The sequence below is a fragment of the Triturus cristatus genome, chromosome 4_2 (assembly GCF_964204655.1).
Source record: "Triturus cristatus chromosome 4_2, aTriCri1.1, whole genome shotgun sequence".
NCBI classification, from domain to species: Eukaryota; Metazoa; Chordata; class Amphibia; order Caudata; family Salamandridae; genus Triturus; species Triturus cristatus.
Window position 1 is genome coordinate 962,347,512 of NC_140586.1, and position 18,604 is coordinate 962,366,115.

Here is an 18,604-nt window from a genome sequence, read left to right on the forward strand (position 1 = left end):
GGAAATGGCAGCATATCCCTTTATGCCTAATGATGTTCATGACATTACAGGAAATAATATCACACTACAATAGACCCAGTGTGGCTACAGTCGGCGATGACATCAGGAAAAAAACATGAGAAGACATAGATAAAAGACTTACAAGGACTGCCTCAATGACACTTCCTTCACCAAGGTACGCGTGTAGTGAAGTGTTGGGAGCTTCAATAGCTGCGGCGAGGCAGGAAAGGTATGATATGGTGTGGCTCACTGGTTAGAGGCGGCAGACCCGTAAGCAGAAGTCGGCCCGGGACCACGGTTTGATTCCCGACGCTGCAGGGTCTTGGGCCAAGGTCAGCGGACTCGATAATTCTCTCGGTGCCTACTCTAACCACGGATCCCACTCAGCAACTCTGGGCAATAGCTTGCTTATCTCCACTTACGGCCCCATCAGCGCCGGGGATGCTTGTCTTCACCTTGGAGATTCCCAGTAGGGATCATCTCACAGGGAAAGCCAGGATGGGTTCCCCAGTTGCGCTCAGCGCCGGGATACTCCTGAGTAACTGCGCGCTTTACAAATGCAATATAACATAACATAACATATGGCTTTCTACTCTCCATTGCAGAGCCAGGCAAGGACCAGACTGCACAGCCCGATCTCCCTTCAGCGACATGGAAGAGATGGCAGTACAGCTGCACCAATATCTCTTCCGCTCCCTTGAAAGGCCTGATAAGGACCAGGATGCATTGCTTATTCTTTCACTCTTGCATGGCCTGGTATGGACCACGATGCATAGCTTGTTCTTTCACTCTTGCATGGCCTCGTATGGACCAGGATGCATTGCTTGTTCTTTCACTCTTGCATGACCTGGGAGGGCTAGGATGCTGAGCCAGGGCTTGGTTAGAACCAACATGTAAGCCAGGGCCTGGTGGGGATCAAGATGTGAGCCAGAGGCTAGTGACGACCAGGATGTGAGCCAGAGGCATGTTGGGAACCAGGATGTCAGCCGGGGCCTGGGGAGGATCATGATGTTGCTGGGGCTGGTGGGGACCAGGATGTCAGCCGGGGCCTCCTGAAGACCAGCGTATGAGACTGGTGAGGAGCAGAGCATGACCAGTGGCCTGGTGGGGACCAGAATGTAAGCCGGGGCCTGGTGAGGACAAGGATGTGAGCTGGAGGCATGGTGGGAACCAGGATGTGAGCCGAGGCCAAAGGGAAGGTCAGGATGTCAGCCAGGGCTGGTGGGGACCAGGATGTGAGCCAGGGCCTGGTGTGGACGAGAATGTGAGCCGGGTCCTGGTGTGTAAAGGGATGCTGAGCCGGGCCTGGCGAAGACCAGGGAACTGAGCTGCTCCTGGTGAGGACTAGCATGTGGGCAGGGCTTGGTATGGACCTGGATGAGAGCCAGGGCCTGGTGAGAATCAGAGTGTGACCCGTGGCATGGTGGGGACCAGGATGTGAGCTGGGGCCTGGTGATGACCAGGATGTGAGCCGGGGCCTGGTGGGGACAAGGATGTGAGCCGGGGCCTGGTGAGGACCAGGATGTGAGCTGGGGCCTGGTGAGGACAAGGATGTGAGTCGGAGCCTGGTGAGGACCAAGATGTGAGCCAGGGCATGGTGGGGACCTGGATGTGAGCCAGGGTGTGGTGTAGACTAGGATGTGATCCATGTGATATGTAAATATTGAGGTACCCTGAGTGGGTATGTGCTGCGACTAGATCACAGACTAGCCAGAAGGGAAAGGCTGGACACTTGGACCCTGGAACAAAGGGCCAAGCATCCAATGACAAGGGTGTTGGGCCTTGTGAGCCAGCCCAGGGAGCTCCAGAGGTGCAGGAGGAAACTGACCCCGATAGGGACGATCTGGCCTCTGAGGGAGGGACTCCATCCCTGCCAGAGCTGGCAGATTTGGCAGAACTGACAGGAGCAGGTGGGCCTTCCAGAGAGGAGTTCTGTAAGGGGCAGAGAGACTGTCCCGCCCTTGAGAGCTTGAGGCAGATTGCCTCTAAGCCGGAAGAAGGGGATGACAGTGAGTTTCACAGAATCTCCTGGGAAGATGGACTGCTTTATACTGAGGCCAGAAACCTCAAGGAGGGGGCCACCAGGAGGTTGATGGTGCCCCGGAAGTATAGAGAGTTCATCCTGACTTTTGGTCATGATATCCCCTTGGCAGCACATTTGGGACAGACAAAGACATGGAACTGGTTGGTGAACCAATTCTACTGGCCCCATATGTCTGAACAGGTAAAAGAGTTTTGCAGCTCCTATGTCACCTGTCAGGCCAGTGGGAAGGCAGGGGGCGAGACAAAGGCTCCCCTAATACCGCTGCCAGTGGTTGGGGTTCCTTTTGAAAGGGTGGAGATGGACATTGTTGGTCCCCTGGACCCACCTACAGCATCATGGAATAGGTACATCTTGGTGATAGTGGACCATGCCACTAGGTACCCTGAAGCAATCCCTCTTAGAACCATAGATGCTCCTGAGGTGGGTAGGGCACTGCTTGGTGTGTTCATCAGAGATGGTTTTCCTAAATAGATTGTGTCAGATAGGGGCCCAAACTTTCTGTCTAGCTATCTGACTGTGATGTGGGATGATTGTGGTGTCAACTACAAGTTCACCACCACATATCACTCCCAGACTAATGGTCTGGTGGAGTGGTTTAACAAGACCATGAAGGGCATGATCAATGGGTTGTCTGAGAAACTCAGGAGGAGATGGGATGTTCTCCTCCCATGCCTACTGTTTGCATACAGGGAGGTTCCACAGAAAGGGGTTGGTTTCAGTCCCTTGGAATTGTTGTTTGGACACCCTGTCAGGGGTCCATTGTGCCTGCTGAGAGAGCCTTTAGAGAAGCCTCTGAAGAAGCAAGGACAAAGTGCTGGACTATGTGCTAGGCCTGAGATCTAGAATGGCCTAGTATATGTACAGGGCAAGCAGAAAACTGGAGGCTAGCCAGAGGCTCGCGAAGCACTGGTATGATCAAAATGCTACTATGCTTGAGAAGACTCCTGGACAGTTGACGCTGGAGTTGGAGCCTGTGGCTCCCAGGATCCTTGATGACAAATGGAGTGGGCCCTACCCAATCTTAGAAAAGAAGGGTGAGGTTACCAATGTGGTCGACATTGACAACCACAGGAACCCTCATAGGGTCCTACATGTGAACAGATTGAATCCCCACCATGACAGGGCAGATATGACCATGTTACTAGTCACTGATGAGGTAGTGGAGGAGGAAATCGAGCCAGTGCCTGACCTCCTCTCCAATAAAGTGCAAGATGGGTCAGTGGAGGGAGTGGTACCCTCTCCCAAATTGACAGACTAGCAGCACAGAGACTGTAAGCAGGTGCTGGTGCAGCTTGCTGGCCTATTCTCTGTTCACCACATTGACACTGGTGACAGCCCACCTGTCAAAAATAAACTGTACAGGTTGTCTGACCATTTCAGTGCCAGCATTAAAGCTGAGGTAGGGAAGATGCTGGAGTCCAGGGTAACTGAACCTTCTGACAGTCCATGGGCCAGCTCAGTGGGGCTGGTGCCCAAGCCTAATCCACAGGGTGGAGGGGCAAAAGTGTTAAGGTTCTGTGTGGACTACAGAGGACTTAATGCAGTCACAAAGACAGATGCTCATCCTATACCTAGAGCTGATGAGCTCAGTGATAGGGTAGGAGCTGCTAAGTACCCGAGTACATTTGATTTGACTTCAGGCTAATGGCAGATTGCCCTCACTGAAGGAGCGAAGACGAGGTCAGCATTCTCCACCCCAGAGGGACATATAAGTTCAAAGTAATGCCCTTTGGCTTAAAGAATGCAGCTGCCACCTTCCAAAGGTTGGTGAACAGGGTCCTGTCTGGGATGGAACAGTTCAGTGCAGCTTATCTGGATGATATAGATGTGTACAGCTCCACCTGGGAGGATCACTTAAGCCAACTGAGGGAAGTGCTTCAGGCCATGCAGCAGGCAGGCCTGACTAATAAGGCAAGTAAGTTCCAAAAAAGGGCAGAGTTATGTGGTGTACATGGGTCACCTGGTAGGTGGAGGCCATGTACAGCCTCTCCAGGCCAAAATTCAAACTATTCTGTATTGGACGGCTCCTCTCACCCTGACACAGGTCAGGGCATTCCTTGGACTGACTAGGTACTATAGAAGGTATTTTCAGAATTATGGGACAATTGTGGCTCCCCAGACAGAACTTACTTAAGAAGATACCCAAGAAAGTGGATTGGACCCCAGAGAATCATAAGGCTTGTGACACTCTGAAAGCTGCTGTGTCCAGCACCAGTGCGGCTGACCCCTGACTACACAAAGGAATGTGTGGTTCAGACAAATGTTTCAGAACATGGGATTGGGGCAGTGTTGTCACATTTAAGTGAAGAGGGCTTTGATTAGCCAGTTGCCTTCCTTAGCAGGAGGCTTCTTCCCCGAGAGCAGAGGAGGAGTGCCATTGAGAGAGAGGCTTTTGCTGTGGTTTGGTCCCTGAAAAAGCTGAGGCCATATTTGTTTGGGACTGGCCTTCGTGTTCAAACTGACCACAGGCCTCTCAGATGGCTCGTGTAGATGTGATGGGGAATCCCACGCTGTTAAAGTGGTCTATTTCCCTAAAGGGAATGGACTTCACTGTGGGACACAGACCTAGGGTTGCCCATGCCAATGCTGAAAGACTTTCCAGGTTTTTCCACTCAGCTGATGAGGACTACCAGGGTGTAAGTTAGTAACACATCACTTTTCGTTTGGGGGAGTGCGGCTATGCCGCAAAGTCATCCTGTGTCCTCGGCACCCCCATTCGTTTTGCTGACTGGTACTGGTGGTAACTGACTGTCCCTGGGCTTTGCCTAACCGGGCCCAGGGCCAGTGCTATGATGAAAACACAATAGGAATACAATGAAAACACCTACTTACACTAGGGCAGCACACTATGGGCTAGGGTGCCGCTATGATTGGCATGGCCTCCCCTATAGGGCCCTAGTACATAATAGGGCTGGGGATTAAAACTACCTTTAAGTCCCTAGTACATAATAGGACACGGCACTTTAGAGGCCAGCATCATGTGTGCACTGCTGGAGCCAGAGGTCAGTTTGAAAGCCGCCCTGTGTTGCAGGTCAGTTTTTAACATGTAAATTGTGCCCGATCTCGACTTTGGTATTTTGGGCAGTGAAAAACAAATAAACTACAATATTTTGCCATATTAGGTACCCCCAGGGCCTCCCCTAGGTGTTCTAGAGGTGGGGGTGGGGTGGGGGCGGTCAGGTACTTATAAGGAGGACCCTTATTAAATAGGTTTTATATGCCTTGGGGTTAGTGAGATTGCACATTTCATTTCCACATTGTAGTAAAGTGCTTCTCAAAATTGACTTTTCTGCTAGGAGCACTGTGGAGTGAAGAGCTGCAATATTTGTACATATTCAGTACCCCTACAGTCTACCCTGGGTGTTCCAGGTGTGGGGGGTCATGTAGATATAGGCAGGGTCCTTATAAAAGATGTTTTATAAGCCCTGGTGTTGGAGAAATTGCCCAGTTCATTTGTCGTATTGCAGATCCCCAGCCACACAGGTTAACGTGGCATTCAGTGATTAATTATAATCTCCCGCATGGAAACAGAGATAAAATATCATTCAAGGACTCAATAGAATGGTAATGATAAATCCAAGAATATCCTATTGTTGGATTTATCCTAAAATGTACAGGCAAGAAGTTACAAGTCGTTCTTGTCTGTAAGCCAACATTCAGCCCGCTAGTGCTCACACCTGATTGGCCAGAGTTAAGTGGGTTAGCCAGGCTGCTTTGATGAAGTGATAAGTAGCCCCTGGGGTGAAGGAGCCATTCTGGGAGGAGAGGGTTCTGCTGCATAGGAATGCACGAACAAGGGGGAGGGGTTGTAAACTATGATCTTCAAAAGAAGGAGAGGACAGGCAGAATAAGCCACTTTCATTTACACCCCTACCCTCTGAACCCAGCCAGGTGGCAGACTTAAGGAAGGAATGTGCAGATGCCAGGGGGAGGGAGAATATGGAGATGAGCCATCCTGGAGGGTGGTTTAGCCAGCTCATGTCTCTCTTCAGAGACTTCAGCCATATTGAATTTTGGAGAAATAGTGCTTTCTGGGAGACCATTGCGCCACACTTTGGAGGAAATGGTCAGCCACTAGGGCGTTGCCCTGCACCTCATTGGACAGGAGTGCCCTCCTGTACGACCCCAGAGAACACTGAATAAGTATCTGGTGCCACTCAGCTCTGCTGCTTGAAACTGAGAAAAGAAGAAGGACAGCCAAGCTGGACACTTGATTTGCACCATCAGGCCCTGCATTCTGACTGACTGCGCCTGCTGCATTACCTGAACTACAGCCCTTTGGATGTAGCTTGTTTCAAGAGGAATAAAGAGTGTGCTCCCTACAAGCTACAGGTTAACAGAGCTCACCTGCATCAACTCCACCAAGAGTCCCCTGCCTGGAGTGTATCCAGTGGACTTTTAATGGTGCTGTCCAGGTGCATTGTGGGAATTGTGGTCCCAACCTTTCAAGGACCATTTTGGAGATTCCAGACCCTTGGATTGTGTTTTGGACACTTTGGACCAACAAGAGGAACTTCAGGATGAAGTTCCAGACGTTTGGTGAACTTTTGTGAGATAGCTCTATAGGGAGACCAGACTCTCACAGAAAGGCAATCCGGCGAACCCTCACTGAATCCGGCCTGCTGGAGGAGGTTGCACGACGTCTGGTGAGAAATCCTCCAGAAAAGTTTCTAAGTGTGAAGGTAAAATCTTGACCGGGCCCTCCCGCTTAGTGTATCCAACCAGGGATCCATCTCGGTCGGCCTCAAACTTTGACCTTGTCCCGGTCAGAGGCAACCAAATGTCCAGAAGTGACTATTGGTTTCTAAACACTAAAAAGTGTTTAATCTTTAAAAATGTATATCTCTGGTTCCCTACATTAAATTTTTTTTTGTTTTGATGTTATTTAAAACATAAACATATTTCCTATTTTTATAAATTGGTGTTGGATTTTTATTGTGGGTTGTGTCTTAATTAACCTCTTCAGTGCCCATGACGAGCTGGACTCGTCATGGGCCGCGGTTGCGCTGTGCCCATGACGAGTCCAGCTCGTCATAAACCCCGCCCGCTAATGCAACGGCCGGCACAGGGCGGGGAAAGGGGCGGGCACTGAAGGGGTTAATTACTGAATTGGTGTTTTTAAATTCTTTACATACCTGTCCCAGAAGTTAAGCCTGCCTGCTCACAGCCAAGCTACCACGGGTTGAGCATCGGAATACTCTTCTGAGACCTATTCTGAGCCCTATATCGTGTCCGTGGTATTATTGTCAGTGGTAGATATATATTAACCACTATTAATAATCCACTTTCCAACAACAGGCCTCACCTCCCCTGCCTGCCCTGGAGAGACCTCCTCCTCTCTGCACTCCTCTCCCCGTTGACAGGCCTCACCTCCTCTGCACCCTCCGGACAGGCCTCACCACCTCCTCAACCCTACTGGACAGACCTCATGTCCTCTGCACCCCTCCTAGAATCACCCCACCTCCTCTGAACCCCCCCAAGCACGGGACAGGCCTCCCCTCCTCTTCATCTCCTGAACAGTCCTCACCTCCTCTGCACCTCGTTGGATAGGCCCTACGTCCTCTGCAGCCCCCGGACAGGCCTCACCACCTCTTCACACCTTCTGGACAGGCTCCAACTCCTCCGAACCCCCAGTTCAAGACAAGCCTCCACTCCTGGACAGGCCTCATCTGCTTTGCACCCCCTGGACAGGTAAGGCCTCACCTCCTCTGCACCCTCCTGGACAGGCCTCACTTCCTCTGCAAACCCTGGACAGGGCAGGTCTCAACTCCCCAGACCAGACCCCCACCTTCCCCCCTGGACAGGTCTCCGTTCCTCTGCACCCCCAGGACAGGACAGGTCTCATGTCTGCATCCCCTCTGGACAGGCTGCACATTATCTGCACCCACAAAGCACAGGAAAGGCCTCACTTCCTCTGCAACCCCCTGGATAGACCTTACCTCCTCTCCACTCCCTGGACAGGCCTCACCTCCTCTCAACCCCCTGGACAGGACTCACCTCTGCACCCCCTGGACAGGCCTCACCTATGCACCCCTTAGACAGGTCCCACCTCCTCTGCACCCCTTGGTCAGGGCTCACCTACTCTGCACCACAGGACAGGCCTCACCTCAGCACCCCCTGAACAGGCCTCACCTCTGCAGTCCCTGGACAGGCCTCACATTCTCTGCACCCCGTGAAAAGGTCTCACCTTCTCTAAACCACCCCTGGACAGGCCTCACCTCCTCTGCACCTCCCTGGACAGGAATCACCTCCTCTGCACCCCTGGACAGGCCTCACCTCCACTGTATCTCGGACAGGCCTCACCTCCTCTGCACACCCTGCATGGGTCTCACCTCCCCTGCACCCTATGGAATGGCCTCACTTCCTCTGCACCCACTGGACAGACCGCATGCCTTCTCTGCATTTTCTGGACAGGCCTCACCTCCTCTGCACTCCCCTGAACAGGACAGGACTCACCTACTTTGCACCCTCCTGGACAAGCCTCACCTCCTCTGCACCCCACTGGACAGGTCTCACCTACACGGCACACCCTGGACAGGCCTCACCTCCTCTGCACTCCCTGGACAGGCCTCACCTCTTCGGCACCCCCCTGGACAGATCTCACCTCTTCTCTGCCCTTGTGACAGATCTCAGCTCCTCTGTACCCCTTGGACAGGCCTCACTGTTATGTTCTATATAGGTACCCTAATATAGGCCCGGGTAACATCATATACCTTCACCTACATTATTTCCCCTACACTACACAATAAAAAAGCTTTTAGGATTGAACCTTTACCTAGTTCTAGTCCTGGGTGCAAAAGGAGGGTGTTTCCCTGAACAATAGCCTCCTATAACTTCATTAATGGACTCATATAGTATGAATGAATATTCATGAGGGTTCTTGGAAACCAGGCAGAAGCTACACCACCTGCATAATATCTACGTGCAAGGTTCATCCCCTACGTCATCCTTAATTCCAACAATGGCTAATACAAGGGACAAGGGACAAAGAAACATTAGCTACTTTCTGTAGTTCTACAGCACATCAGAGAGAGGAGATCAGGACGTCCATGCCGACACACTGACGCGAGACGCTGAGGTTCCTGCCTGCAGACAATCCAGCTCGCAGTGGTCTGAATATCCCTTGCGGGGTGTCCAGCTCGAGACCAGAACGGGGGTCCCACAGTCTCTCAATTCAGGTAATGGGGTTTGACTTATCCTAGGAGGATTCTTGGCTTAGCACCTACACACATGCTAGGTACACTTAGATACATCTAGTTAGGATTACATCGTAGGAGTACACATTTATTACTGTCATGTATTTTATATGCTTGTATGCATTCATGATTTTAGCAGAATGATAGAAATCTATCATCCTTTTACGTTTCTAGTGCTTCTAGTTGTCTATATCCTGCACTGTCTATTGATTGTCTCAGCACATCTATTTTACACTAGAATAATGACTTTTCAATAAATACATATTGACAACGTCCCAACCGTTTACTCTGTGTATCTATCTGAGAGAAAGTGAGCACGCGTGACTGAGTGAAAAGTGGTGCATTATTTCCACGGCCCTGAGGGATCGGGGTGGTCATGTTCGCTAGTTGCCAGGAACGATTCCCTCCTTGGTAAGAGGAGTTTCTAGTGGCACTGTGAGCTAGCTGCTATACAGGCCAAAATACCCGATAGAGGCGTCCAGAATCAGTCTGACACCAATCCTATAGTCTATGTTGTCTAAACGTGCAGAACCTATAAAGGGATATAGGAACTACACAACATGGCGTCGCCAACGTTGGTTGGGTACTTATTTAATAATAGAATCTGAGTAGTTCAGTCGTGCTAATCTCAGAGACCCCTACTCACATATTCCAGAGATGTCTGGAGTGGGAGGGCACAAAAATTCCGCCACAGCGGAGTAGTCTAAATACTATTTATTGGCTGCTGGTTAATCAAGCTTGAAGGACATATTGTTCCACGAATTGTGTACAAACACCTTATCTCAAAGCCTAACAAGGCCCTTCTTAAATAAAAACATTAAAAGAAGAGGCAGCGGAACAACAACTGCAGTTCAATGCCACAGATGATGAAAATGATGCAGATGCAATTCAAATGACACCAAACGTCAGAAATGCCGTCACCATAAAATTGGGTGCGTATGGTTTCACATCCATGGGTGGAACGGTAACATTCGTGATGGAGGTACACAAATCCTATAGAACAGAGGTATTCTATTCATGGGTTACAGTCCCAGCAGCAAATGCAATAACAAAAACATTTCATTTCTACACAGAAGATGAAGTGCCAAATGACTATAATCCTTACGAATATATTGAAATTCCACTAACTTACCAGGAACACCTATACTGGTTTAAAGGCGCCCTCCCCCATACTAGGAACAGAGTCAGACTGGGTCCGCTCGGAAGAGACAGAGCAACATGGCCAGTATTAGCGGCCTATACACCGCACCCTGACATTGAGACAATGCCAGGAGGAGATTTACTTATACTCCACAAAGAACTAATAAGACTATACAGAAACATGACAATTTGTAATGAGAACACTCACACTACAGCCAACACCGGCTACAACAACAACAGGACCAGTCCAGACGTCTACAACCAAGATCACACCACAAACATGACATGCAGTAATGGACAAATTCCCACAAAACGTGACCAAATGCCTTTCTGGATAGCTCAGAAAATAAGACGGCTGGAGGCAGTGTTTCCACACACTACCCCGCATGAAAAACACCGAATGTTAACAACCTGCTTGCCAATGGGAGTAGCTCCCCTGATAGAGGTTTGTACCTCTTGGGGTACGGTTTTCGCTGCCATATATTCCAGAACTTATGGTAATCCCTCCTCAGCTGTAATACCAGATGTATTGAGACAGATACAGAACGAGTACGGAGCAGAACCTGCTCTGAATTTGGGGATGAAATTACTGGGTCATTATGCCCGGGTATCAGCTATATTAGCAAATATTAAAGGTGAGGCAGCATCAGTGGCAATATGCCAGAGACTAGGAGAATTGTCTCCTTTACAACAAGAGACAGAACTACCTAAAATAATTGAAACTGCTTATGCAGAATTAGGTAGGGATAGCCTGGGAGCTAGACCAGTGAAACCACAATTGGTGGGGAGTCCTGAAAAGGATACCCCTAAGCAAGCACCTGCTTCTTCAAAGAAGAAGTGGGAAAATAAAAAACAACATAAAGATAACCTTAGGAATACGAACAATATTAGGAAACCTGACAGGTATCACGACACTGATACACGTTCCTCTCGTTCCTTTCAGGGTTCATCAAAAACCTTAGAGAGGGAAGGATGGTCAGAAGGGGTGGGCGGAATTTGCAGAGTCGCGCTACGCAAAGCTCTGCGAAACGGCAAAAAGTCTTCGCAAACATGCGGAAATGCTTGTTCCACCCGTTCGCGATGCTTTTTTCCTGTTCGCAAATGCTGTTTGTGTGCTCGGGGGGAAATATCTTGTGAACACGCATTTTGAAAGCGCAAACAATTCCGCGAAGCCGCGGATTGCAGAATTTTTGGCAAATCCGCATTCTCTGCAGAACGCAAAATTACCCAAATTCCGCAAGCGGAACAGAATTTACAGCCCAGAACACAGACAAGAAGAGCGTACAAAGTCCAGAGACAAGCAACGCCCTACGGACTACGCACCTAAACAAGAAGACAAACAAAAGTCAAAAGCTCAGTTCAAAAAGAAGAAGGTAGCAGGTCTCAAGATCAGACATGCCCTGAATTCTGAGGACACATCTAATGAACGGGGAATGGGCTCTGACGATGCTAGACAGCGCAGTGGAAGTAACAATAGCTTGCCAGAACCTAACGGAATTTCTGGTGACAGCGGACTTGAGTGAGTATATCACAGTTGTTAGACCTGGCACCATTGGCGTGGGTATCCCTTCCATTTTTCGCTTTTGTCTCCTCTGTTTCTGCTGGTGTTAGATGCTCTGGGCACTGTGCCACTGCCATTCAGTTCCACAGCGCGAATGCTCCCTATTGTAGAATTGACGGTATGAATTGGTATACCCATAATTGGCTCATTTGGTTTACCTGTTAGTCCCTAGTATAGTGCACCAGTCGTGCCCAGGGCTGGTAGACCGAATACTGCTGGTGGGCCTGCAGCGCTGATTGCGCCACCCACAGAAGCAGCTTGTAAAGTGTGTCCCAGACCTCCCATTGCAGAGTCTGTGTGCAGTCCAGAACTTTGAAAACAAGGAGAGGGGCTCATTTAAGTCCAAAGGGACAGAGCACAAGAATCAACTATATAGTTAGAAAAATTCCCTTTGAACTATAAAAACACACTTTACTTAAATCGCCACTTAGAGACCATACAGTCAAATGTATCATTCAGTCAAATATATCACATACTAAGAACAATTCAAAATGAGATGTGAGAAACCTAACACTAGATTAAATAAAATTTATTAACACATTAATGATCCAATTCACAGCAATAGGTAATCATAAAAAACATATAATGACACAAATATGTATCTTTATTAAAAAAACATGTAAATGTTCATACAGAAAATATAAATTTAAAACAATTTAATTAGTTCGAAATCTCATAAAAAGACAATGAGTAAACATCACATGGAAGGAGAATGTGTAAAAAGAGCACCAAAGTTGTGCCTTAACCGTGTTAATTTGTAACCTATATGGACCAGAAATAACCGGGAGCAATTCACCCTGATTTTAATAATTCTAGTCCCAAGACAAATTCAACCAAAAACTTTACGTCTACGCTTTTCGGTGGAATAAAAAGATAAAACCACCTTCTTCAGGACTGGTATAATATTCCTTCCTTTGGTATACGTGAATGAGCATACCTAACACAAAATATAATACAAAATATATGTCATTAAAATTAAATAAAAACATGAAAGACATACATATTAATCAAAGACATTGACAATCTTTCGTTTAGTAGTTGAAAACATGCTCTAAATGCTCCGAGATTCAAGAATCTTTCAAAATAATTGCAGTCACAGGATCAATGTGAAAAAACACACATTTGAACAATGTAAATAGTCTAATAATTAAATACTTATTGCACAAAGTTGGCAATATGTAGATTTCTACACATCCCACTGAGAGTGTTCCATATTCTACCACCTATCTCTTACACATCTGTAATTCACACATTTTGGCATTCATGTATTAACCAGAGACGACTGATACTACACAGCTTTAATAAAATAATCAATAATAATCATGATCCCATTCATAGATAAGAGTCCAGTATTCCCCTGTGTCTCGCTACGTCAGTCACTAATCAAGATTCAGACATGTGTCTCCCAGAAAGGTGAGTAATGCATGCAAACCATCATAAATATATCAATACCTCAGCCCATATCGTTAAATAATAGCTGGCAGTGAACCTCTAGGCTTCCGGCAGCAGGAATTACTATGAGGAAATATGTCTGTCAAAAAGCAAGAGGATGTAGCTAATTGTTAATCCATTAGGGGGCCATGTATAATTTAACATGATGCAACAGTTTTGGGAGCTAAACTAATATTGAATTCTCACCTTAATGTATTCAAAGTAGGCTCGTTTCACATATTTATTTTAATTTGATTTGATCGATCTGTTTTTAATCACGCTCTGTGAATGAAAATAAATCCATTATCTCTACTAATATAAGTATTTATAGCTCTATTACTCTGAATATATATGAGAATAACAGCAACTTAACGAGAGTTAAAAAGCACTGTCTCGAAATTATAGAGACAGAAAGATGCAACCAGTCATCATCTTGATATTGAAAAGGAACTAAAAGGTGACGGACATAAATAGTAGCACCCCACTTTTATGTTTTATATAATACTGCCGCCTTATCACGCTATTTGTGCAGTAGAACTCCAGCACCCGTCACCTAATGGTGCCTCTATAAACAGATCAGACAATTTTTTTACAAATAGAGGTGCACTGAACATAAGATAGAGAGTCCAAAATATTTCTCTTTTTTTTTTTTACTTTTATTTCATGGATGATAAATACACAACGATAGCCAACGCGTTTCGTTCCTGTATAGACAATTTAACGGAACTTCTTCAGGGCTTGAATTGATAGCAAGACAAGTTCGAAAATTCTATTGGTAATTCAAGAGTGAGGGATTGATATCTTCACATACCAGATGTATAAAGAATTCAGTTTAACTTTAAACGTAAGTCGATGGTTATTTAAATATAAAAACAATTGTTTCATAGATGACGAAATGCCCTTTATAGATTCGACCATCAGATTTATAATTAAAATCTGCTGAGTTACTCTTACAAATCTTAACGGAGTTGCTTTATGCTCAATCGTTGCTCCTCATTGTAAATGCGAAATGTAGATCGCCACCTTGATAAGCGGTTCCTTTTCACTCTCCGAATCGCCGACCCAGTAATCATCTTGTATAGTATTATATTGCGAAGGTTTTCCATTTTCAATTTGGATCCAGGTAGGCTATAAAAAGAAAGGATTTAACCCAATGAGAATGCTATGATGTTAGTCACAAGGCCGATGATTTCAGAAGTGTTAAGTTACTCAAAACGAAATGAAAATGGTTTAGGCAATGACACCATTGAGGAGTCACCAGCACGGAATGAAGGACTATGCAATAATTCCATGGAACTCGTCCCTCTGGGAACTGAAAATCAAACAGAAAACTTGACTCAAAATGAAAGACAACTAGCTATAAGACCAAACACCGATATCTATGTCAACATGCCTCAACAAGATCAACATCCAAGTTCAACAAAACCTGCTGAGCTACCAACAATTGATCGAACAGCATCTGGCTATTTTGAGGACTTTGATTCCTTTTCATTGGATCCAAGTGAACCTGAAACGACGCCAGCCCCAAAATCACGTAATCACTTAAAAAGACATACCTGGTATCACCATGGTTGCAGCTGTGGATAATTACAGGGGTTTTATTCTTTCTTTTCTGGTTAGGCTTAGTTACTGTTTTCTACTTGAGTATTAGTGGTACTTATCTTAGACAGAGCTCTGCAGCTTCGAACGTGAACTTGATTTTAAAACCACATGTTTCTTCACGCCGTGAACAAAGAGACTTGTCCAATGTGAACATTACAGCGATTCCTATTCCTGATGGGATAGTTTGGGACAAGGTTGACTATGATATATATGGACCTACGGAACTTTTAAAAATAGCACAAGTATTTAAAATTTTGTTAAATGATATCATTACCTCCAGTACATTTTCTGATGATTGAGACTCTGAAACTATTAATAACATGTTGTCTGATTTAGAAAAAACTGCCCCATTTCCAAACACCGAAATGTTAGAAGGTACTTCAGACTATGACACTTTGTACTGTTATCGACATTATGGTCATCATTTTTTTCACAAATCTATATCACGTAGAAATGATTTCGAGCACCACCAGTGGGAACATTGCCCTAAACCACCAAAAAGTAGTTCGCAAACATTTGCACAGACATTTTCATATTTTACAAGGTTTAACACTTCTGACCCAACCTCATATTATTATAAAGTTGCACCCACATCGGCTCTGAAAAATATGTTGACAAACACAAAACAGATTTACTCTGCTTCCTTTATTGCCCAGTTGTCTGAACAGGGTTTCGTCCTATGGAAGGACACAATAGACTTAAAATCAGTCCAGGGTTCTAGAGTCTGGCAAGTCCAGGGAACAGAAGCGCTATTTAGAGCATGCCTCATTCCACAGGAGATGATGTTTCTGAATGACACCGTGCAACAGACATCCTGTCTTGGACTAGCCAAGAACAAGGACCTGAACACACCTCGGTTTCCAACACCGTCACAAATGGAGGGGGGAAAAATTCAACATCACAAGAAGGGGCAAAAATAGATTACATTTTTCAGTACAATAGATCAGACCCTGATTGGAAAGGATGGTTGGTTTGGCCCATAGACACGAACAGATGTCAGAAAAGATTCTGGGGTACCAACAAAGGGTTCAGTTTCCATAGGCCAGACCCACGCTACGCAAAAAGAGAACATCCGGGGGTGGTGACATCATACAGTGTTGGGAAGTTGTGCCTTGATTGGTTGAAAACACTCACACAGGTGAAACATCTCTTATCCCTACCGTCAGATGATGTGGACCTACGGGATTTTTTATTAGGTTTCAGAAAGCCATGTGACAAACGTTTCTTATATGATCTCTTGAACGAAATCTGGAAAATCTCCCATCAAGAAGCAGCAGAGAGACTTAGAGAAATAGACAGGATTAACCTAGAAAAGGCGTTAGCTGTAGTTGACAATGCTATGACGACATTAACATCCAGGATTTCTTTACTGGGCAACATTGTATCTTCACCTATTGATGTACTAGAACAAGACTTGTCCATGTTACAACACGGGCAATCACAGCAACGTTCTATTATGGGTAAAGTTATAGCTCTATAAAAATGCATTAAATAAATAAATAAACCTCCCATGCACCCCTAGACAGGCCTCACCTCCTCTGCATGCTCCTGGACAGGCCTCACCTCCTCTTCACCCCCTGGACAGGCCTCACCACTTCCTTTGCACCCCTTAACAGGCATCACCTCCTATGCACCTCTGGACAGAGCTCACCTCCTCTGCACCCATGGACAAACCTCACCTTCTCTGCACCCCCTGGACAGGCCTCACATCCTCTGTCCCCTGGACAGGCCTCTCCTCCTCTGCACCCCTGGACAGGCCTGACCTCCTCTGCACCCCCTGGACAGGCCTGACCTCCTCTGCACCCCCCTGGACAGGCCTCACCTCCTCTGTCCCCCCTGGACAGGCCTCACCTCCTCTGCACCCCCCTGGACAGGCCTCACCTCCTCTGCCTCCTGGACAGGCCTCACCTCATCTTCCCCCTTTGGACAGGCCTCACCACTTCCTTTGCACCCCTTAACAGGCATCTCCTCCTCTGCACCCCTGGACAGAGCTCACCTCCTCTGCACCCATGGACAGATCTCACCTCCTCTGCACCCCCTGGACAGGCCTCACATCCTCTGTACCCTGGACAGGCCTCTCCTCCTCTGCACCCCTGGACAGGCCTGACCCCCTCTGCACCCCCTGGACACGCCTCTCCTCTTCTGCACCCCCCTGGACATGCCTCACCTCCTCTGCCCCCACTAGACAGGCCTCACCTCCTCTGCATCCCCCTGGACAGGCCTCACCTCCTCTGCCTCCTGGACAGGCCTCACCTCCTCTTCCCCCTTTGGACAGGCCTCACCTCCTCTGCTGCCCCTGGACAGGCCTCACCTCCTCTTCCCCCTTTGGACAGGCCTCCCCTCCTCTGCCTCCCCCTGGACAGGCCACACTCCCTCTGCACCCCTGGACAGGCCTCACCTCCTTTGCCCTCGCCCCCCCTGGACAGGCCTCTCCTCCTCTGCACCCCTGGACAGGCCTCACCTCCTCTGCACCCCTGGACAGGCCTCACCTTCTCTGCCCCACCATCCCTGGACAGGCCTCACTTCCTCTGCACCCCTGGACAGGCCTCTCCTCCTTTGCCCCCATCTCCACCCCCCTCTGGACAGGTCTCACCTCCTCGGCCCACCTGGACAGGCCTCTCCTCCTCTGCACCCCCTGGACAGGTTTCACCTCCTCTGCACCCATGGACAGGCCTCACCTCCTCTGCACCCCTGGCCAGACCTCAGCTCCTCTGCACCCCTGGACAGGCCTGAGCTCCGCTGCACCCCTGGACAGGCCTCTCAAGTTCTACACCTGTGGACAGGCCTCACCTCCTCTGCACCCTCTGGACAGACCTCTCCTCCTCTGCACCCCTGGACAGGCCTCAGCTCTGCACCCCTGGACAGGCCTCACTTCCTCTGACCCCTGGACAAGCCTCACCTCCTCTGCACCCCTATACAGGCCTCTCCTCTCCTCCTCTGCACCCCTGGACAGGCCTCACCTCCTCTGCACCCCTGGCCAGACCTCAGCTCCTCTGCACCCCTGGACAGGCCTGAGCTCCGCTGCACCCCTGTACAGGCCTCTCAAGTTCTACACCTGTGGACAGGCCTCACCTCCTCTGCACCCTCTGGACAGACCGCTCCTCCTCTGCACCCCTGGACAGGCCTCAGCTCTGCACCCCTGGACAGGCGTCACTTCCTCTGACCCCTGGAAAAGCCTCACCTCCTCTGCACCCCTATACAGGCCTCTCCTCTCCTCCTCTGCACCCCTGGACAGGCCTCTCGTCCTCTGCACCCATGGACTGGCCTCACATCCTTGGCACCCCCTGGACAGGCCTCTCCTCCTCTGCACCCCTGGACAGACCTCTTCTCCTCTGCACCCCCTGGACAGGCCTCACCTCCTCTGCACCCCAGGACAGGCCACACCTCTGCACTCCTGGACAGGCCTCACCTCCTCTTAACCCCCTGGACAGGCCTCACCACTTCCTTTGCACTCCTTAACAGGCATCACCTCCTATGCACCTCTGGACAGAGCTCACCTCCTCTGCACCCATGGACAGACCTCACCTCCTCTGCACCCCCTGGACAGGCCTCACATCCTCTGTCCCCTGGACAGGCCTCTCCTCCTCTGCACCCCTGGACAGGCCTGGCCTCCTCTTCACCCCCTGGACA

The 18,604-nt window shown here is 48.4% G+C and overlaps 1 protein-coding gene and 1 long non-coding RNA gene across 2 annotated transcripts in view; both read right to left on the minus strand.

Moving 5' to 3' along the window:
* Positions 1-18,604, minus strand: part of LOC146839140 (uncharacterized) — a 366,458-nt gene that overhangs the window by 19,258 nt on the left and 328,596 nt on the right.
* Positions 12,455-18,604, minus strand: part of LOC146839141 (uncharacterized) — a 69,697-nt gene continuing 63,547 nt past the window's right edge. Inside the window, exon 2 of the long non-coding RNA XR_014960803.1 lies at positions 12,455-14,500. This is a non-coding gene — a long non-coding RNA (uncharacterized LOC146839141). The remainder of the gene's footprint in view (positions 14,501-18,604) is intronic.